At 37.8% G+C, this 22,240-nt stretch overlaps 1 protein-coding gene across 3 annotated transcripts in view; it reads left to right on the forward strand.

Moving 5' to 3' along the window:
- The first annotated feature begins 13,012 nt into the window (after window positions 1-13,012).
- Window positions 13,013-22,240, forward strand: part of ccdc102a (coiled-coil domain containing 102A) — a 58,510-nt gene continuing 49,282 nt past the window's right edge. Inside the window, exons 1-2 of one of the 3 annotated variants that reach the window (XM_084107798.1) lie at window positions 15,185-15,777; window positions 20,462-20,590. The gene's annotated coding sequence lies outside the window, so the exon portion shown is untranslated. Of the gene's footprint in view, window positions 13,238-15,184; window positions 15,778-20,461; window positions 20,591-22,240 lie in introns of those variants that run through there. The other 2 variants (XM_084107796.1, XM_084107797.1) reach the window with 2 other exon arrangements.

Raw genomic sequence — 22,240 nt, forward strand, 5'->3', positions numbered from 1 at the left:
ATAATTATGCTCTTTACAGACTTCAACAAAGCTGTCTCAGGGTGTTCATTTCAACCACACTCTCAGACCACAGCTAAAACTCTTATTAATAGCAGAGCAACACTCTAATGTGACACATAACAACTAACCCAAATGTACCTAAGAACATATACAGTAAATGGAAACAAAATAGATAGCAGAGAATAGATATACGTACAAATTAAAGTTTGACTTTTGACAATTAGAACTAATAACTTCAAAGCAATGAAAACTGGCCTGCTATGGTCTGCTTACTCTCTCTCTCTCTCTCTCTCTCTCTCTCTCTCTCTCTGTGGCCATTTTGTCATGGTTTTGAAAGGGTAATGTCACAGTTGAAGTTTCCTGACTGTGATAATGTACTGGTCTTGTGTTCCATGAAGATAATGTACCATTAATCTTCTTTGGAAGGAAAGTAGAGTGTGTGAAATGTGTGTATTTTGGGACAGAGTTGCTGGGTGGAGTACAGGTGTGGTATATTTCTTATGTGTCCCTGCTTTATAATAATTTCAACGTGAAGAGCATGGAAAAATAAGGTCATTTATTTCCAGCAATAGGAGGTGGTCCATGCTGTGTAAAGGATGGGTGTGTTCTGATGAACCATTTACAGGAAGAAAACATTATGTAATCCCAGGAGGAAACTCTGGCAAATCTTAATCCTTCAAGGTTGAAATAAAACTCATGCTAAGAAAACTATTGAAAAAGATAGATTTTTTCCCCATTTTTATGTTACACTGAAAAGTATTCAATAAAATCTTATTTCTAAACTAATCTAAATTATTTCAAAACGTCATAGGCTAAACATAACTATTTATTATCAGTTACAGTTTTTCACAATTGCTAAGACACATTTTCTTGAAAACTTCAACCATTTTCTCACAACCAAAACTTCAAACTACACACTCAAAAAAATGCTGGGTTGTTTCTGTAAACAAATTGTTGGGTTGATTGTGCTGGGTCAAAAAGTTGGGTTGTTTGGGGTACTGTAAACACATTATTGGGTTGCTCCTGCTGGGTCAAATGAGTTGTAAGGGGGTCATTCACAAATAAACCGCTGGTTGGGTTATTTTGACCCAGCAACTGGTTATTTTTTTCATTCTTTGCGGAACTTTCTGGATTCTTCACTTCTGACTCGAGGAGCACGCCACTCGGAGCAGGCAGTGTTTTATGGTAAGTTAATATGAATGTTTACTTATATTTTTAATAAGTTGTGGGGGTAGCAGCAAGCTAATTTCAGTGTTCAACATAGTCTTTGATATGGAAGTGTCGGGGTAACATATTTATTCTGTGAAATATTAATTAGCCACAGCTAGCCGGTTAGAATTTTTGACAAAATGCCGCATCCCTTAGTTGAAATTAAACCAGCTATATCAGCAGCCTTTTTGAAATATGCAGTTTAAATTCAAAATTCATCATGTAATTATCGTAGGCCTATTCACTGTGGACGTTGCGTATTTAAAAGTGAGAAAAGCGTTTTGTATGAAATCCATAAGCGCAGTAAGTTATCCCTCACAGGACTCGCACGTAAAATCAGCGGGAAATGAGTCTCTAATGTAGGCTAGCTAGTGAGTTGTGAGTGAAAGTCTGCTGGCGTAGTTTTAGAAATACTCGTCAGAAGAAGTGACTGAGGTAAGTTCCAGCACAGTCTGCGTGTGTCTTCTGTAATGTCTCGAAGTCGAACCATCGTTTCTGCCAAAAAAAAAAAAGGCTTTCAAGAGCTTGATAGCCTATAGCCTAGTTTTTTTAGTAAATGTATGACTTGCAATCTTTTATAGACATCGACTGAGGAAAGGAGAAATAAATGGACAGGCGCCAGTTTTGAGAAGAAAAGTATACCCGTTTAGTTGAACGAATGATCAGTAGCGGTTTTTGGCACGGGCGAACCGGGCAATCGCCCGGGGCGGCATTTTTGGGGGGGCGGCGCCGCCAGCACGCCGCCAGCCGCCAGCACGAGCAAAAAAAAAAAAAAAAAAAATCTGCGCGGCGAAGCGGTTTTCTATTCTGTCATTTCACTGTGTGGGGAATTGGCAAATTGGCGCCCCTGCTTGCTGAGAAGATGCCGTGCACAGAAGCTGTTTGTTTGAGAAGGGGAAAGGGGAGGAGGGGGCGTGGAGGCGCGGGCGCGGATGACAGTTCACCTCTGGGTCTCTCCCAAATGGAACGGACAAGGGGGGGGATCCATATTGGTTCGAAGGGGGTCTCGCCCAGGGTGTAATTCAATGTAGAACCGCCACTGCGAATGATCGTCAATATTTAAAACTTACATGATAGCCTACCCTACCACCAGAGGCGGCCTTACCTATGTTTCACCCGTTTCAATTGAAACGGGCCCCGCCCTCCAAGGGGGCCCCCAACAGAACAGGAAAATCCCATTAATTTTCTCCCTTGGATATTTATTTTCAGATATAATGTCTAAAGTGGTCTCCAACACGTCGCTCGCGAGAGTAGCTCGTGGCCTGATTGAAGGTAGCTCGCCAAGGGCCGTTCACATATCGCGTCTTTTGCGCGCTCAAGTTCGTTATTTCAAATAATTGAAGCGACGCGCTCATTTTTTTCCAGGCGCAACGAGTCAATATGAAGGATGGGGGTCAGTGTTGCCAGATTGGAAATGTCAAAGTATCGTAGGCTACCAGAAGCTAAAAATGATCGTATTTGGAAGAAAATTATCGTACACGAGTCAAACCTGTACACAATACAGCATAGAAATGACAAACAGTCAAGAAATCTCCAACGGGGGGGGGGGGGGTTCGGTTCTTACAATTGATTGGTTGGGTCCTTACATGCGCTTCGTGAGGCACACTAGCACACACACGCAAGGTCTCTCGCTTCCTCTCTCTATACGTTCTTATCCCGGTAGACGTAGAATCAACAGCTAGATCAATGAGAAACCCTATGATTACAACGACCATCATTTGAAGTGTCACACAGTTCTGAAATTATCGTACATTATAGGATTTTTTCCATTATTGATCGTACATCGTACAGAGGTCAAAATTATCGTACAAATACGATAATTATCGTACATCTGGCAACACTGATGGGGGTGCACCCAAACTACGGGTGTTTTTTTCTTCTCCGTAAATAAATCTTCTAGCAGAGCTACAGCAAGCGTTTATCGGTAGTGGAAATCCATTAGATATTAAAACTTCTCTGTCGTTGTGGAGAGCGCATGGACCGAATTTTACTATTAATAATAAAAGATAAGCTAATGTGCATTGTAAATGTCAGTATTTTGTCTTTTTTGAATCATTCTTTTTATAAAAATGATTTAAAGGCTGAAATATGCGAGGTTTATATTTTTATAAAAAAATTGTCAACTTTATTTGAACTTGTACATGTTAGTAGATAACATGTTGCAAGACACTCCTTTCAAATTTGGCCATCATTTTTAATGTTACTATTTTAATGTTTATGTAAACAAAAAGTGCATATTGATGGTAAGTTTATTTGTCATTTGCTGGTTTTCGACATAAAACTTGGTGAACTGATTTTATTGTGTAGTATTAGTACTTTTTGAACAGGATTATGTGATAACCATGCTCATTAGTCACTATAATCATGAAATTACATTTTCATACCATTTCATCTCTAGTTATGATGCACTATAAAATCAACAATAATTATGTGTTTTAATTATGTGTAGTATAATATTTTTTTTATATGTCAATGAAGGGTGACATATATAGGCCTACAATAACTCGTTTAGGTATGAAACAGTTAGCATAGTTGTTAATATGAGAGTTATGAGACATTATTTAAGAGATTTAATTATTGCATATAGCTCTCGGACACTTTCATTTTTAAAAAGTAGCTAAAAAAGGTTGGAGACCCCTAAACCATCCAAGTTAGATTGACCACGAGCTACGAGGTTGTAAAACGAAAGTTTCTGCTCCTATAAAAGCCACAAAGTATAAAAATCAACATTGTTATTTGCGATCTTCTGGAGAAATACTACACTACCCATAATTCTAAGCAAAACACTGACGTCTCTGATTGGTCGAACTTGAGTCGCGCCGCGGTTACCATGGCGACGTTTACCGCCCCCGCGAACGGTGATCTGAAGTAAATAAATAACGGTAGTTTATGTGTTTATACTTTGCCTTTTTTCCGTAAGGTTAAAACGTTGTTTTTTTTGAGCAGGGAAATAATTTGAATAGGAAATGGAACGTACATATGCCAGTGGTGCCTGTTCATGAAGCTGAAAGTGCGCGTAATAAAATAATATGATGCAAACCAACAAGAATCTTTGCTTTTTCTGCTCATGTTTACATTTTATGTGGGCAGGGCCCCATATTAGTTATTGAAACGGGCCCCCAGAGGCTTAAGGCCGCCCCTGCCTACCACCATGCATGTCATCTTTCATTTTATTGTGTGTAACATCTAAACGAGGCGATCATCAGCGCTGCCAGTCAGGAGATTAACGAGCATCTTTGTGGGTTTTAACGTTAAAGACACTATCAACATTACAGTAATATTTTACTTTTAATAAAGTAATGTTTTATTTTAATGCCTTAATGTTGATAATATTATATTATATTATATTATATTATATTATATTATATTACTCTTTCATTACTATTACTATAATTCAGTTTGCAAATACTGAATACACATTTTTGCAATAATTTTAATTGCATATTCAATAATAAATGGATACTTCCACAAAAAAAGCTTAACTTGCATGTCAGTTTTATTGCAACACTCTAAGTGATTGTCCGGGAAGCAGACACACTCTGTCAGTTTAAATCTAGACTAAAACGCATCTATTTTACCTGGCATTCATATAGAACATTATACATTTCTATTATTCAAATCAGTTAAATGATTATTAGGCTGCATAGGTCAGCCGGAACCGGGAACAATTTTCTCTAACACCTGATGTACTCATTATTTAATAAGAAGAATGGCATCTATGCTAATGTTTGTCTTTCTGTTCATTCTAAAGTTTACTGAAGTCAGCCGGATCCGGGCCGTATCCAGATCAGAAGGTGGACCTGTGCCTGGACCCATCCATGATGCATCCCTAAAGTGCCAGCCTCATCAACCCTGTGAAGGCCAAACTCATCTCCATACCGGTGTGATGACTCTGACTTCCAACCAGATGGAACTGGATAAATATTCTGAATGTTCTTATTCAATCTGACCTCTGACCTGTAATGCTGCCTGAATCATAATTATACACTGTTCGCTCGATGGCCAGAGGAGAACTGAACGACTGAGCCTTCTTCCCAAGGTTTTTCTTTCTCCGTTCTGTCACTGATGGAGTTTTGGTTCCTTGCCACTGTTGCCTTGGCTTTTGGCTTGCTTAGTTGGGGTGGGACATTTAATATTCAACAATATTATTGATTTGCCTTAAGGTGGACGATGGCGCAATTTTCATCTAGAAACAAACTTTGTTGTATTATATTCATGTTACAGTATCACTGTGAAGCTGCTTTGATACAATCTGTAAAAAGCGCTATATAAATAAAGATGACTTGACTTGTGTAATCAACAGGTGAGGACCAACATGGTTGAATATTTACAAAATGAGATGACTGGTGAATTGCTGCACATTCTGTGCCTCAGGAATGAGACGAGGGGGACATGTCAGACCTTTGACATTGATTAACATTTGTATTCGATAAAGAAAAGTATTAAAGAAATGTATAAAATAAAATAAAAATAAAAATGAGATTGAAATCACATATACAGTGGCCTCTCTGGTTTATTGTATTACAGAGATAATTATTTTACATTCGTAATATAACAAATATTTGTTACTAATTTTATTAAGGCAATAAGACAAGAAATAACCCAGCACATGAGTAAGATTTAACCCAGCAAGAGGGTTAATTTCACCCACTGGTTGGGTCAAATGAATGACCCAGAAATATGGGTTAAATGGTAAAACCCAGCACTTGGGTCAAACCAACCCAGCGCGTGTTCTGTCCAATAGTGACCTAGCGGTGTGGTTAAGGTTGGGTTATTTTTTAACCCAGCAGTTTTTAGAGTGCATGAAAAAACCTGACTTCTTTGGCAAAATCAAACATTCCCTCAAAACCATTTCACCTGTACTCAAAATCAAACAATGCTTTCAGATCATACACACAGCAAGTCAATAAACACTACAGCTCATTCTTTAGACACTACATAAAAAATGGAGAACACAGCATACAGAGCATAGTTGCAGAAAATCACAACTAGTAATATATTACTGTATGTACTGCAATAATATTGTATTGAACATTGTGTAATACTAAATGTCTAAAAATACAGCAGTCCAAATGCAAAAGGCCAAAAGGTCAATGAAAACTGTAAATAAAAAGCATGTTACAGTACACTCAAAAAAGTTGTGCAACTTCATTGCAAGGTCAATGAGAGATTCATCCTTCCTCAGCATCATGTCTTCATGTTGGGTCCAGCCTGATGACTTTGTCCACATTACAGGCAAAGTTGTCTCTTGCCAGGCAAAGGAAAAAAACCCTCTGGTGTGCCGGATCCAGCCTTGAAAACTCTCTCCACACCTTTGACTTTCTCGTCCTCATCCTCTTCCTCCTCATCCACCACCTCTTACACATGCTCTTCCTCCTCTGCCTCTCAGATTGTTTCCATCCGTTGTTCATGTTACAGTTTTCTTTTTTTTATGATTGCTTACACACTATAATAAAAAAAACAAAATAAAAAACAAACAGTTAGTGAAACCTGACACTCAAGAAGCAAAACCTCAGCCTCTTTTAAGCCACTACATCAACATCTCTCATCATGGGTGGGGGAACAGATTCTGACAGCTGGATTGTTTGCCGTCGGATTCTGTTCTCCCCATGTTTCTTACAAAATGAGGTTCTAATATTTACAAAAGTGACACCAGCTATGTGGTGCTGATAGCCTAGCGGGCAGCTCACTGACATCTAACACTGTTGTGCATTTTGAGTGACCCGAGTTAGAAACTTGGCTCTTGGACTTTTCCTGAAGCTGTCTCCCACTTTGCTTCCTTTTTAACAGTGTCCTATTATGATAAAAGGCAAGAACGCCAAAAAGTAAATCTTTAAACTATGGCTGGGTATGCTCCATCTACACACAGTAGTGTCTCAGCATCAATCAGTTTTGGAGTCTCCAAAACTGACTCCAGCTACTTGGCGCCGATAGCCTACTGGGCAGCTCGTTGACATACAGCACTTATTTTGCTTATGGGTGACCCGAGTTCGAATCCTGGCTCTTGGGCTTTTTCTGTTCCTGCCTCCAACTTTGCTTCCTGTTTACATACTGTCCTATTATGATAAAAGGCAAAAACGCCCCAAAAATAAGTCTTTAAACTGTTGCTGGTTAAGCTCCATCTACACACATAATAGAATCAGCATCTTTTAAGCCACTACATCAACATCTCTCATCATATGGGTGGGGGAACGGATTCTGACAGCTGGATTCTATTTGCCGTCAGATTATGTTCCCCCCATGTTTCTTACAAAATGAGGTAACACTGTAACACTGGTGTGCTTTTGGGTGACCCGAGATCCAATCCTGGCTCTTGGACTTTTCCTGATCCTGTCTCCTACTTTGCTTCCTTTTTACAATCTGTCCTACTGTATTATGATGAAAGGCAAATACGCCAAAAAAATTAATCTTTAAACTGTTGCTGGTTAAGCTCCATCTACTCACAGAATAGAATCAGAATCTTTTAATCAGATTATGTTCCTCCCATTTTTCCTACACAGTGAGGTTCTAATATTTATCAAACTAATGCTGGTGAAACTCCATCCACACAGGGAATAAAATCAGCATCTTTTAAGCCACTACATAAACATCTTTCCTCATGTGGGTGGGGGAATGGATTCAGACACTGAATCAGGAACGGATTCAGACTCGCTGACCTGAGTTCAAATCCTGGCTCTTGGACTTTTCTGATCCTGTCTCCCACGTTGCTTCCTGTTTACAGACTGTTCTTTCTCCATACCTTGCTCTTTCTCGTCCGCATCCTCTTCCTCCTTGTTCACTATACCTCTTATCCTCTTATACACATACTCTTCCTCCTCTCCCTATTATATTGTTTCTATCCATTGTTGGTATCAACATTCAGCGCAACATTTTAAGTTAATTTTGGCACTCCGAACTGACTTGTATTTCGTACAGTTGGTTTGGTCACATCATTAGAAATAAGTGTGAACAATTTTGAGTCGTTGTGTGTAATTGATGACAACTGTGTTGTAGTTGTGTTTAACTTTTGCCTTCCTGTGTTTATCGTTTTGAAACACTTGTGCATCACAGTGCGAAATGTGTTTTTAATGAGTGAGAATGTGTCTAGAGTTTTGCAAAAAGAGTGCATGAGATTTGCAAACAGTGTCTAACTACCTGAACTTGTTTAATGTTTTACAGAAAGAGTGATTTATTCGACAAATTGGTTTGCTATTGAGAATTTGGTTCAGAGAATGGGGTTTACTGTTTTAACAATTGTGAAAAACTGTAATACTTATATCTAATTCCTTCTTTCTGTTTCAACATCATATTCATCTTTTACAGTTTTTCTCAATTGTTTACACACAAATACTGGTACTTGAGACACAATGACCACAACATGTAACTCATTCACCAACCCCCTGAACCAATTCTGCTAAACTACAAGCACAGTTCCTGCTTTACACTCAAATTGCAGTTCTAAAACACTTTTTTTTTCAAAACACCACACACAATTCTCTGCTTTTGGCACAATTTTCATGCAGAAAATCTCGTTTTCACAAGGAACACACTGCCATTCAAATATGCACACGGACTCATCACATGGGCAAACACCACTGTACAGTATGTACAACTTTGTGTTGGTTGGGATGTACACTGTGTACATTGTTTTTGTGGGAAAAATAAAATATATTTGTTACCGTGTATTTGTGTGTTCTGAGTATAAAAACAATATTCTCAAATATTTTACAACACACTTATGTATGTACTGTCTGTAGTAAGTGTAACACAACAAAACGGCCTAAGTCATTATGATGAATGGAGAAGAAGTGTTTTCCATTCATCATAGTGTTTTACATTGAGCACATCAGTGTTCAACTGGTTCTTATAAATGTCTATTTATATGATGGTTTGTGTGTGTCATTTGAAAACAAAATACAATTTTGAGAAGAAATAACATTGTTTTGAATGTAAAGTTTCATTTTGCAGGAGAATTGAGGGGTTTTGCCCATTGTGTGTGTTTTTTTATTTGTGTGTAGAGTTCTGAGAATATGAGGCATGCTTTCAGAAAATGTGTGTAAACAATCGAGAAAAACTGTATTTAGCTTATTTTAAGACTGCTTTTACAGTTTTTTTCAACTACTTACACACAAAATCCTTTCTTGTCACACAATTTCTGAAACCTGACACTCAAACACCAGAACCACAAGGGCCTATTTTAACGATCTAACAATCTGCTCGTGCGTGAGGTTAAAGCGTGCGAGCAGACCATCAACGGGGGCCTGTTTCAATAAGGAGGTTCAACCAACTCTGAGTTAAAACTTGAGCTCTGAGTTGACTTACCCTGAGATGGGAAACTCTTGAGTTTTTGGTTTCAGAACAGCTGAAATGAGTTAGTTCAATCAACTCTTGAGTTGACTGACTCTGAGTTAAGCGCGTGCACCACAACTATAAAAAACCATTATCAATGGAGCGCAGATATTACGAGTCACCATGGCAACAGCGCCAGACAAAAAGAGGTCTTCATATTTCTCACCAGCAGAACTGGATGTGCTTCTGCAAGCATATGGAGAGTACGAACATTATTTCGTTTACATTTTAATTACTGTTATACAGTGATGGGTGTAATTAATTACCAAGTAATATAAATACTGTAATTTAATTAAAGGGGTTACTCTTAATTCTTCTGTAATTTAAAGTTAAATCTGATGTAATTGTATTAGACTATAGAACAATTCTGTATAGGCTATTTAACATACATTTTTAAAAGGTATATTTTTAATGTAACCTTCTCCCTCTACACACTTTGGTCAATTCAAGAATAATTCATGCAATTGTATATTGTTTATTTGAAAGCATTAAAAGTGCAGTTTCTTGTCTCTCCTTGTATTGTTCAAGTGTGTAAGGTTGACATGGGATTTAGTAATTAGTAATAAGTAGACCAATAATTTCTAAAGATAGTCATTATTACATTAATCTAATTACACTGTTGAAGATGTCATATGTAGTTAGTAATATAAGTAACTTGCCCAACTGTTATAATATCAGAGGTGAAACTGGAAGAACAGTATGTTATTCAACCTAATTTTAATTTTCATGTAGGTGCAATCCTGCAGGCATTAAAAGAACATGGCAGCAGCTGAAAATTAAATATAAAAACATAATTCAGTCAAGTAAGGCTTGAGCATATCATGGCTACCTGACTTTACAAACATGTGACATATTAAATAACTATAGCATCCAGTGTCTAGCAGTGCAGCAGCATTTTTGGCTGAGGGAATTCCTGGAGGGACTTCAGAGCCAGTCCCAAAGATCCAAGGGCCTTCATAAAATGTAAGAGGTTTACATATGTGTTATTTTTTATATAGGCTATTTTTTTATATTTCCATATATTTTACTTTGGGTCAGGATTTTTGTTGGTCCCAATAGATTCTGATGGTAATATCTGTCTTATGGAGCCTCCTGTCCCAACAGAACCCCAGGCAGTTGTAAGTAGCCTATCAATACACCAGAAATTATGACAAATAGTGTTATAAAGTGTACTCAACCAAATGCTCATCACATGGGGATAAAGAGTTTCTGCTGCCACAGAGAGGCCTACAGAGGTAATGTTAATATTATGTGTCTACACATCAAACAATCTACACATTCACATTTTTTCACATTTTTATGTGGAGTAGCCTATAGAATCTAAGTTTAAATCTAAGTATAAACAGGTACCCCCCCAGAGTGTGGAAGAGGACGGTCCATCAACTTCTTTTGCACAGATGAACACAGTTCAGTGATTTCCAGTAAATGCCAGTTTAATTCTGTAGAATTTGTTTAGAACTACATTATGTAACTCTAATCTACTACTGTGTTTTCAGTTGCCAGTTAATGAGTTATATAGACTTCATCTTATAAAAATAAAATAAAAACAGCAGTAAAAATAGCAATCTTTTATTTATTAATAAAAGATTAATTTTATTAATAAAAAGGTACTGAAAGAATGAACAAGGTGTTTAAACACCGCTTCCTCTTTAAAAAATGGGAGGAGACCGAAAGAAACTCTGGGTTTACCGAAGAAAACCTGCTCCTGACCAGGTTAGGTTCACAGAGTAAGTTACCATGGTAACTGACTCTGAGTATAAGTTACCTCTCTTTCAGAAACGGGCTTGACTTACTCTGCTTTCTCAGGTTTAACATACCTCCCATTCTGAAACAGAAAACTCAGAGTTTCCCTCATTTCAGGGTTAACATACTCAGAGTTTTCACTTAACCTCCTTTCTGAAACAGGCCCCGGGACAAGTAATTCTCGGCCTTCGACTCAGTTTTCAATTTCATAAAACACTTTTTGCAAACCACAACACACAATTCTCTATGTAACACACAAAAATCTAACCAGGAAGTATCTTGATTTCCTTTTTCAAACACAACCTATCAAAATGACTCTCTAATTCATCAGTGCCTCACACTAACTCCTCACATGTGCAAACACTCATTGCTTTACTTTACGCCAACCAATCATGACTTTAGAATTGGCCTATAAATAGGAAAAAAGTCAAGTTATATAGTTTAGTTTTTTTCGGACTAATACTGTATTTATAACAACAAATAATAAATAGTTTGGTTTCAATCTTGCTTTCGTGTTTACCGTGAATTTTTCAACATTTCTCTGCCAATTACTTTCAATCTTGTACAGAAATATACATGAGCTCATGAAAGAAGAGCTTTAGGTTTTAAATGTGTATGTGTATATTATATATCCAAAATTATAATATTATGGCAAAGGTGTTTGCATCGTAAGACAAATGTTTGCTTTTGAGATGTGTTTGTGATATTTTGCAAGAGATTTGAGGCATTTTGCATTTTGTGTGTGCAATTCTTGGATTTGTGGGTAAAGTTTTGGAGAAAAAAAGAGGCAAAGTTTTGAAAATATGTGTTAGCAGTTGAAAAAAACTACGTGTTCAGATATTGTAGATTTTTTATGTGGTAATGACGTTGTCAGCTCTGTTATTACTGAGGATATAGCTCCCCCTAGAGTTCTTTTAGGTCACTTTCAGGAATTCTGTTTTTGTTTTTTTGTAAAGGCCTAGATATAGCGGTGCATTTAGCTACTTTTGTCAGTTTACAAATTGATACCCAACAGGTGCCCATATATAGCAAGATAACCACTGTGTATGTGTTCTTACAATGTGAATGAATTTTGCTTTGCTTTGCTTTAATTTCTTTAATTTGCATCGTTTCCTGTTCTTTCTACAAAATGTATGGTCCACCCATTCTCTTGTGACTTGCTCTAAATAAGTCCAGTCTCACTGACAGACTTTCTCCCTCTGCTACCAATTACATTGCTCTTTACACCCCTTCTGTCTCGCACTATATCCAGTAGGGGGTGATTTTCAGAACAGAGACAGACCCTCCAACCCTGAAAAAAACTCACCTGACATGAAGGCCTCTACAATTACAAATCAAAACTTTGCTGAAAAACTTGTACACAATATTCCATGTATCTCTGGCCCTCTTGGGAGTTCATACATTTCAGCGAGTAAACAGCTTCTTTTTTTTTTGGTGTCAAATCTTTAATGATTTCATAAATTAAATGAAAGAGTGACTTTTATATTATGTCAAGATTTCAAGATGAACATTTACTGGACTGATTTTCTTAAATATTTATATATATTTTTTTTATTTTGTTTAAGTTTCAATAAACTGTTCCATTTCAACAAATTAGATTTCATATGTCAAGGAGTAAATCATTTTCATTGCAGTTTTAGTAAAACGAACTGTGTTACATTTCTGTGAGGCACTGTCAGTTTTCTCACATATTTTTTGGCAAAATGCAGGTTCTTGTATATGGTGTGTTGACAAAATGCTTCCAGGCTGGAAGTTTGGTGACGGAAAAGGCGCCGCCTCCGTTCTGTTCTGTTATCCCTCCCTTTCCTCCATCCTCCGCTCACATTGCTCTTTCCTTCGGTGGGAAAATTCCTGCTGGAACATCCACGGTGGATTTGAACTCGGGAATTGTAGTGGAAAAGCAGAATTCTGCAAAACACGCCGGAGGATTTCCTCGCATGTTCTTCCTATTGTTCAGGTATGTGCACGTTCTAATGGTTCATGGCATGATCCAAGATGTATTGTTGTGAATTATCCGAACAGCGGTGTCGAGTGACATTCAACAACGATAGAAATGTGCTCGCAGACGTCGTTGTATACACGCTGAACTTCCCAAATATACAGTTTACCCGTGAATTGCTACGCTGTTTACCTTGAAGCCGACGTGTTGCTGTTACAAACAGTATCTTGTTACGTTGAGTCACGTCGTTGGAAATGTAGTATAGATCCTGTGTGAAAAAGAACTGTTATGGAGGGTGAAGTAGAAAAGTTTCATCGTCGTTAGTCTTTTTATTACTGTTTTTGAATCAGACTTTAAATATGCATTGTTTATTTGATCTTAAAAAAGTGAGTGATAAGTTTAAAATGGACAATATAAGTTACAGTTGGACTATGTGGAACAAAGTCCACTTCCTTTGCAAGCCATAGTCATTCATTCATGTTGTATGGCATGTTAAATACTTACATGTAACCCAGTGAATCAATGCCATTCAAATGTAGACTTTTGTGCGGTTGTTGTTGTATGCTTTTCAGAAAGAATACATCATTTATTTAGTTTGTTAAGGCCTATAATGCAACTCTCCCCCTCTTTCAAACTTACAGTAGGCCTACATAACTTTGTCACCAACTGGCTAATGACAGTTGAAAATAGGGCTTTTAAGACCATGACATCTGTTTTCCTCTGGGCTGGGTTGTCCCCTTTAACGCCCAGTTGTAAAAGAGGCAGGTAAAAAAAGAAGAAGAAAAAACAGAGCTTCATCTACACAAAAACATTGTTAATTGGAGGTCACAAAAGTTCAATAAAGCCACAGCGGCGCTCACTTTTTCCACACTCGAAATAGCAAATCTGTGACCACAGAGAAATACATTTTGGTGATATATCCCCTAATAGCTGTCAGAGGAGTTTATCCGACTAATTTATAGTTATCCAAGAATATTGATTTGCAACACACATGCACCCGAAATGATGATTTGTAAATTACATGGCATTTATTGTATGGTTGGGACCGAAGTTTCACATTTGTGTTTTTTTTTTCTCTTGTTTCTGTCTTCATGTTTTTTTTGTTTCAACTTTTTTCAAAGGAATGTTCTTGAATCCCACATCTGGAGCACTCTGGTCACCCACAGATATAGTGATTTCTTCTATCCTCCTCTGCATCACTGCATTAAAAGAGGAACAGTCAAGGCCACACTGAGCCTGGCCCTGTGGCCACCCTAACCACAACCATCCCAACTGCAATCGCAATGACCAGTTATGTTGTCAGGACCAGATTGAGTTTGAATATAGTTTGTCAGTTCCAAGGACGTTGGGCTTGGTGCATAAAATGTCCCTCTGTCTTCCTGTGTCTTCGGATTTTCTTCAGAATAGTTCACGGAAAATTAACATTTTATCATTGTTTTTATCATTCCAAACCTGCATTACTTTCTTCTTTGAAACAAATAATTTAATATTTTAGATAATCTTTAAACAGATATTTATCACACAAGGCCAGTTTCTAGTGATCACAGCTGTTAAGCTCCAAGAATTTACACTTAAAAGCACCATAAAAGTAGTCCATGTTGTATTTTCTAATATTTTTTATATTACTGGTCTATATGATAGCTTTGTGTGAGGAACAGATTTTTGTCATTATTCAATGACAGTGTTCCCCTCCAGTGAGTTGTTAAGGCTACAACTGCTGTGACAGGATCAGTGATTCATAAACAAGCAATTGAATCTAAATAGTGACTTAAATTTCAATCTTTTACTCTGGATTCAACACACATGTTGTGTGGACTATTTTATATATATATCTTTGTCATTCTTGGTTCTTAACAGATGAATTGCTATGTTATATTCTTCATGCTATTTTGTCTAAATAAAATTAAAAAATGTTTTTTAAATCAATCATTTTAAATGCTACAAGTGAATTTATGCATCACAGTATTATAATGTACATAATGAAAAAAATATATATATTCATTTTACACTTGCTAATGATTTACAAAAGACTCTTAAGTGAACATTAGATGACAGCAAAGGTAATCTAAATGTAAAAATGAGGAAAATGAGCACCAATTAAATATCCAATATCGGCAATAATCATTATGGTACCATTACACAGTATTGTGCATCCCTGTTGAATGTTTCACTGAAAAATAACAGCAGGTAAGTTTGAAACAACACGAGCATTAATAAGTAATGGCATAATTGTCATTTTGGGTGAGCTATTTCTTTAAGATCAAAACAGCACAGAAAACCGGCAGTGCTTGTGTATAATGGAGATCTTTCTGTATACAGGTGTGTCGATGGCCTTCATCATCTTGATTTAATTACACATCTTGTTTTGGTCTGGAGGTCAGACCTGCCAGACTCCCCCTCCCTTTCAACTGTCAACCTGGCAGTGGTCAGCAGATGGTGGATTGCTTTGTGAAATACCTCCGTAAGCCACCGAGCCTCCCTCCTTCTCAAGGAATTCGCTTCACTGATGGTAGTGCTAGTGCACCAAACATGGAGGCAGCTAGCCAGACAGATGGAAGGTGAAAAAGCACTATTGCCCCTTCTGCATATCATTTCACTGAAAAGAGACCAAATGTATGTGAGTGGTTGCTATGGTGACCTCGCATTTTCAGACGACTCGGACCCATCTGCTTGCAGGCTGCACGTAGACTGAGAAAGAGAGTGGTAGGGATTTTCATATAGGGTTTCGTGTACGTGCTCCTGTTTGCTTTTTGATCGTGAGAAGCTGCTAATTGTCTAAGCTCGCGTGCGAAAACCACATCCTTGTTTTTGTTTCAAGAGCAGTACTTTTTCACGTAGGGTTGCTAATTCAAACTGGTGGTTTTCTTTATTTATGGTAAAATATTTTGTATTATTTTTATGCTATGGTCAGGTTTTCTTTGTCTAAGAGCTTTCGCAGAGACACAGCTTCTCTAGCTTGCATGCTGAATTGACAGTGTACTTACAGTCATTGCCTGTTACAAGCATTCTGGTGGTCCACACCCATCCCCTAACCTCACTTTTAAAATCCCCTCGCTCTTTTTTTTTCCTGGTTCCCAGACCTCTCTCTTTCATGAGCTGTAATCGGTTGTGATAGTTTTGGAACGCAGGCTCTGACTGAAATGTTTCTGTTTCACACAGTTCAGGGATGTGTCTTGACAGAATTAAATGGCTACAGAAAATCTGGTCCTCCTAAATGATTGATTAATCTCTGAATGTGAAATACAAACTCCTTCATAGCAGATCCACAGGAAACTGAAATGCGGTCTTCGAAGTAGAGCTTATTGTCCTACGATCTGACAGCCCTCCTGAGGTACCTCACCCCCCCACCGTGATAATTACGGCCAACTCTGAGGTCTGTGTGACCGCAGAACTTTTATGCGGTCTCTTGACAGTCCTTAGCATCAGATAAAGTTTCACATACTGTGGCTGTTTTATAAAGTCGAGTTGAGGGTCAGGATTGATCTTTGTGGAAGCTCCTAATTGGAAGTGGCAGCCAAGCTCATGATTAGCATTTCTGTGATGCACTGTGGTTTTGTGTGATTAGTACAATTGTGCTGTTGAAGCCTAAAAAGTTTGTGAAAGTCAAGATGATTTTTTACACTTCTGCTGCACTTTTTTTGTGTCTTTGATTTAAATTGACGCTCATTCTACCTGCAGAGGCAGCAGACACAATGCATGATTAGCACTTTTGAAAGTTTAATGGTTGGAAAACATCTGCTTTGCTAAGTCAGTTTTAATTGGCAGCATGGGCTTGCCTTTGCTCTAAAGGCCTGAAAAAACAAGTTAATGTGGTAGTATGTATTATTTCCAAAAAGTGAAGTATACTTTACATATTTGTGAAATATTTATGTATATTTCCAATTAATTCATGTATATTTTTGGGGAGTCGCAACATTATAGGCAGTGAAGCCTTTAAAAAAATATGTATTCTATTATTATTTTTTTCTTCATTATGATATCAGGATTCTGGATGTGGTCAAATTGCACACCAAATTTTTTTGAATGGGTTTTTCCAACATTGGACTTATTCATTGTCTGCAGCTTCATTTAGTTAAAATAAGCATTTAGCCAAAAACATCTATGAATGATTTGTCTCCTACATTTGCGGTTAAATCTGTTCCACAGTGATTGATGTTTTTTTTTTTTTTTTCTCATACGAATAACTCCAAATAATGTGGATTAATTAAAGGAAAGAGCCTTAGAATTGGCTTTTCACTTGGAAGTGACTGGCTTTAGTATTCAATATCCATGGAATGGGAGGATAAGTTCTGTCAGCTCTAAATTTGATACATGGGGTTTGGATTAGAATCTCCGATAAGAAACACTGCATTCTCACATATTGTCGCCAGATACCTGGACTCTCTATTTTTCTTTCTTTTTTTCCCCACCCTAATTTATGTGTGTGGAGAATAAATGTTCTATTCAGAATTTCCTCATTCATGCATGAAGAGTGTTGTGTCCTGTTATGAACTAGCACTCGAGTTAATTTCACCAATATTCTTCCCTCATTAAAGCTCCATATCACTGGTGACGTCTTGACATAATGCAATATCCACTGATTCTGCATCAGTCTGCAAGCTATTCAGATAAGCACTGGGCAAGCATGCTGTATTTGCGCACAGCTAATGTTTTTTTCAGCCTTTTTTTGTTCTAAAGTTCCTGTTCTTTTGTCACTTCTCCAGCTGTGTCTCTGGACTGTATATTTTGGTGGTGAGTGACCTCAGTGCTAAAGTTAAGCCCGTAGTTCATAGTTTTCATTTGTTTTACACGCAGCTCCTCACACATTCATCGGTTTCAAGTTCTCAATGAGACCTTTAAATTCATGTTAATGGGACAAAAAAAGTAAAGTGATTGTATTTTTTGATTGCTGTCGTTTACCTGAATCTGTGTGTTGTATCGCAGGCATTCTTGATAAAGATCTTTGGCATTTTGAAGTAGCTCGAGGAAGGAAGTCTGATAGAATGGGGTTAGAGTGGAAAGGATGTTGTCTCAGGGGCCCTTGACGACCCCCCCTTACTCTCCTTACTGTAGAAACAACTGTTCAGGCCAGCTTCAGAGTGCTTATAAGTCACCTTTTGGCCCTGCAGCAGGGGCCAGTCCAACTGGGAATAAATGCACTACATCATTGGATATTCTGTGCCTTCCTGTGGCCAATTAGCTTGCACCCCAGGCCCATAAGCAGTCTGCCAGATGCACCATAGCAGTGGTCTGTGGCTTTGAGAGGGAAGGGCTGTGGCACACAGTCTATGATATGAGTGGTTATTAGAGAGGCCCCTCTCTGAGTCCACACAAGCCTGGAGATTTGCTGCTTGCTCTTCATTCAATCGGGCCCCTCAAAGACTGTTAAGCTAAAGAATTTGGATGTGTCTCGATAAAATATTGTCCAAACCTTACAGGCCACTGTAAAAATTCCACCCAAAAAATCTCTGACTGACTTTCTTCTGTGGAACACAAAGGAAGATATTTAAAAAAATGTCAGAGTCAGTGAGGTCCGAAACAACACTGGACCCTATTAACTTTCATTACATGGACATTTTTTCAAAATATCCTCCTTTGTTTTCCACAGAAGAAAGAAAAAAAAAAACTGTTGAAACGTTCTTCAAAATCATACAGATTTGGAACAACACAATGGTTTTTTTTTATTATTTTTTTAAGATCAAATCAGAACTCAGACCATGCATCTTGCAGACATTCTTTAATATTTTTCCAGATATTGAGTATGATTATCATCATTCTTTAAGAGGGGTTTGAAAGCTTCGGCCTTGACTGGACAATATCTGGCATGGGACTGGCAGATATTGCACACGCTCATAAATGTTAGATCACTTTTTTTATTGTTCCGTTGTACCGCTGAGCATAGATGAGAAAACCATGACAAGGCTTTATTTTGTGTTGGCGTCAGCCCTAACTTTAATAGTTGTATTAGGAGTAGCGTTCCTTTAGATACAATCATCCTAAAGTCCCCAATGTGTCTTCATATTTCTTTTCAGTTGCTTTGAGTTTGATTGGTTTAAAGCCAGCTGTCCATTGAGATCACTGCTGCGTTTGCTTGGCAGTAAGGCACTTCGATTGTGATTCCCACTGAACTGGACCTCACGGAAGATGATTTATGTTAACTATCATGTGAGATTCAAAAAGACAAAGTTGTATTTTTCTCTGTAGCTCAATGGAATGAGTATTTTTTTTAAAGGCTTGGAAACTTGGTGATAAAACTTTTCCTCTTGGGAACGCACATCACACTCTCTGGTCTCTGTTAGGCTATTAGCTGAGATATTTACAGTGCTTTTATGGTTAGTCACAGATGCAGTAACAGTCGTTGTTGATTAGTCATGTCGGCGTACAGACATGAGTCTGGATTCTTTTTAAGTTGACTGGCAAATTGCATTTACATGCCTAACCTATGTTTAATTAAAGTTCCTGTCCTACATTCTAAACATCTTTATAGACAAAGATGCAAGATGGAATATTTTAAAGGGATAGTTCACCCAAAAATGAAAATACTGTCATATATACTCTCATGTTGTTCCATTTCCTAGGATGTGTTGTCAGAAGTTGATGGACTTTGCTTATGTGCTCAAATGTTGAGTCTGTTTTGATGGTTTTACCGCCATAAACTTTCCATTGCAAATTGTGATGTGACCTCCAACCTGCTGCTTTGCCTGAACAATTAATCTGATTGGTCGGTCAAACAGTCTGCCTTATGTTTTTTTCATTTTCCACTTTGTATATTTAAACACCAAAGCAGCTAGAAACAATGTGTTCCTTCTGTCTGAAATTAACATACATTATGACCGTGTTTATAGCGCTCTGTTCTTTAATCAAAGGAAAGTATGTGAGAGAAATAGGGGTGTTTGTTTTCTTTCTGGCGGATGGGTTCTCCTGATGGCTTTTGTGTTCTCTGGCTGAACCACTGACTGATTTAGATGATTTAGTCTCTTTTGTTTCTCCATTCATAGCCAGAGCTCTCTTCATTGGTTGGATGATTATTAAGAAACGTGCAAGTTAATATACCTCCATACTATCCTTATTTAAATGACCTAAATAGCAGTTAAAAAATTCTGTAAAGCATTACAATATTTATAGATCATGCAATATATAACAGATTTGAAGGTATTATTAGATCTTTACCGACCACAGGCGTCAAGTGGAGTCTTTTTATGTTGTGTGTGTGTGTGGTTGTGCTGCTGTGCTGTATCATGTTCCTCATCTGATCCTCATTAGAGCTGGGGAACACAAGGAGTCTGTCTGTGGGACCGTAGACCGTCTCATCCTCAGCCTTAAGTTGCACTGTCCCACCAAAGAAATGACTTGGACCCAAACAGATGACCTTTATAATCCCTCTGCGTTGCTGTGAGTGTCAGTTGTTTGTCAGTTTGTTTCACGAGTTTGAAACCGTAAGAGAGGTCAAAAATAAACTTTTGTGTCTAAACTCCTTTTTGAATCCAGAGTCTTTGACTCCACATGAGGGTTCAGGCGGGTTGACAGAGCTGCTTCAGACCAAGATGTTGTAGAATAAAACATCTGTTATGTATTGGTTCAAAAAATTGGTACCTAATTTAGCTCTATTTCTATTCACCTTGAAATAATACCCTTGAAAGCTCAAAGCACAAATACATACTTCTGAATCAGTATGACTTAAGCACATTCCTAAGCTTAGAGGTTAAATGGATAGTTCAACCAAAAAGGAAAATTCTGTCTTCATTTACTCACCCTCATGTTGTTCTGAACCTATATGACTTACTTCCTTCGATTTAAACATGAAAGATGATATTTTATCCATACAATAGAAGTCAAAGGTACCAACATTACTCAAAATATCTTCTTCTGTGTTCCATTGAAAAAAGTCAGTCATACAGGTTTGGAATGACATGAGGGTGAGCAAATGAAGACAGAATTTCCACTTTTGGTTGAACTATCCCTTTAAGGGTGTGTTCACACTTGTATTTCGGTTCTCTTGGTTATTAGAAAATGAGACATTAGTCTAGGGATGTCACGATGAGGAAATTTTAGACAAATAGACAACACTGGTATTACCGATAACACCAGCTGAGGAGATATTGTAAATAACTTGTGGGCATCAGGGAGCCGCTATCAATATGCAGTGTATTGAAATCACGCTCTCGCTTTTCACTTTGAATTCACAATCATGCATACTCTGTGTTTTGGAAGTGGCAGTACTGCATATTTTACAAGATAATGAATCAATGATGCTCAGGATCTGTTGCACACCAAATCCTTCACCATCTCTCTTAACTCTCATCATGTGATAAGTAAAATCTACTCTTGCTGCACAGTGCTGCGACTCTGACTGCAGGAGATTGTGGTTCTGACAGCTGTACCGAACTGTAGGCAACATAACTCCTATAACGAGAAGAACCAGGTATGGTTGCGCATTTTGTCCTTTTGACATCACATCCTGTTTTTGGTTCGTTTAGATGTCTTTGGTCCATGTTGCATTTATATTTCAGTCAAACTGCACCAAAGTTTGTTTGGAAGCAGACTGAGACACTTATGAAAAGGAACTATACACTAACAGAGCAATCGCACTAGAGTTAGTTTTAGTCTAACCAAACCTGCCAAGTGTGAACACACCCTAAACAGCACTTTGTCTGCTTTGAATATGGATCGTAGACATATGCATAGACCTCAGCAGTTTTTCTGCTAGAGTAAGCAGATAAATGATATCACCTCTCTCATGCCCTCATTCTGAGGCAGATCTATCCTTTTGAATAAGTAATGGCCAACTGACACTGGTGCAGATCACCAGAAAGCCACCAGCTTTGCAACTTGACTTCATCCTGTGTTAAAAGAATTCTGTCATCATTTACTCGCTCTCATGTGATTCTAAACATTACTGACTTTCTTCTGCAGTAGTAGTTGTAGTAAAGAATTTGGTGTATGCATAGCCAACATACCATATATAATATGGAGGCTATTTCCAAGCAGTAGCAGTAAGACATATGTACTGTAGTTAGAAGTGACTTATGGCTCAAAATCAAT

Source organism: Abramis brama (genome assembly GCF_963993115.1).
Source record: "Abramis brama genome assembly, chromosome: 3".
Lineage (NCBI taxonomy): Eukaryota > Metazoa > Chordata > Actinopteri > Cypriniformes > Leuciscidae > Abramis > Abramis brama.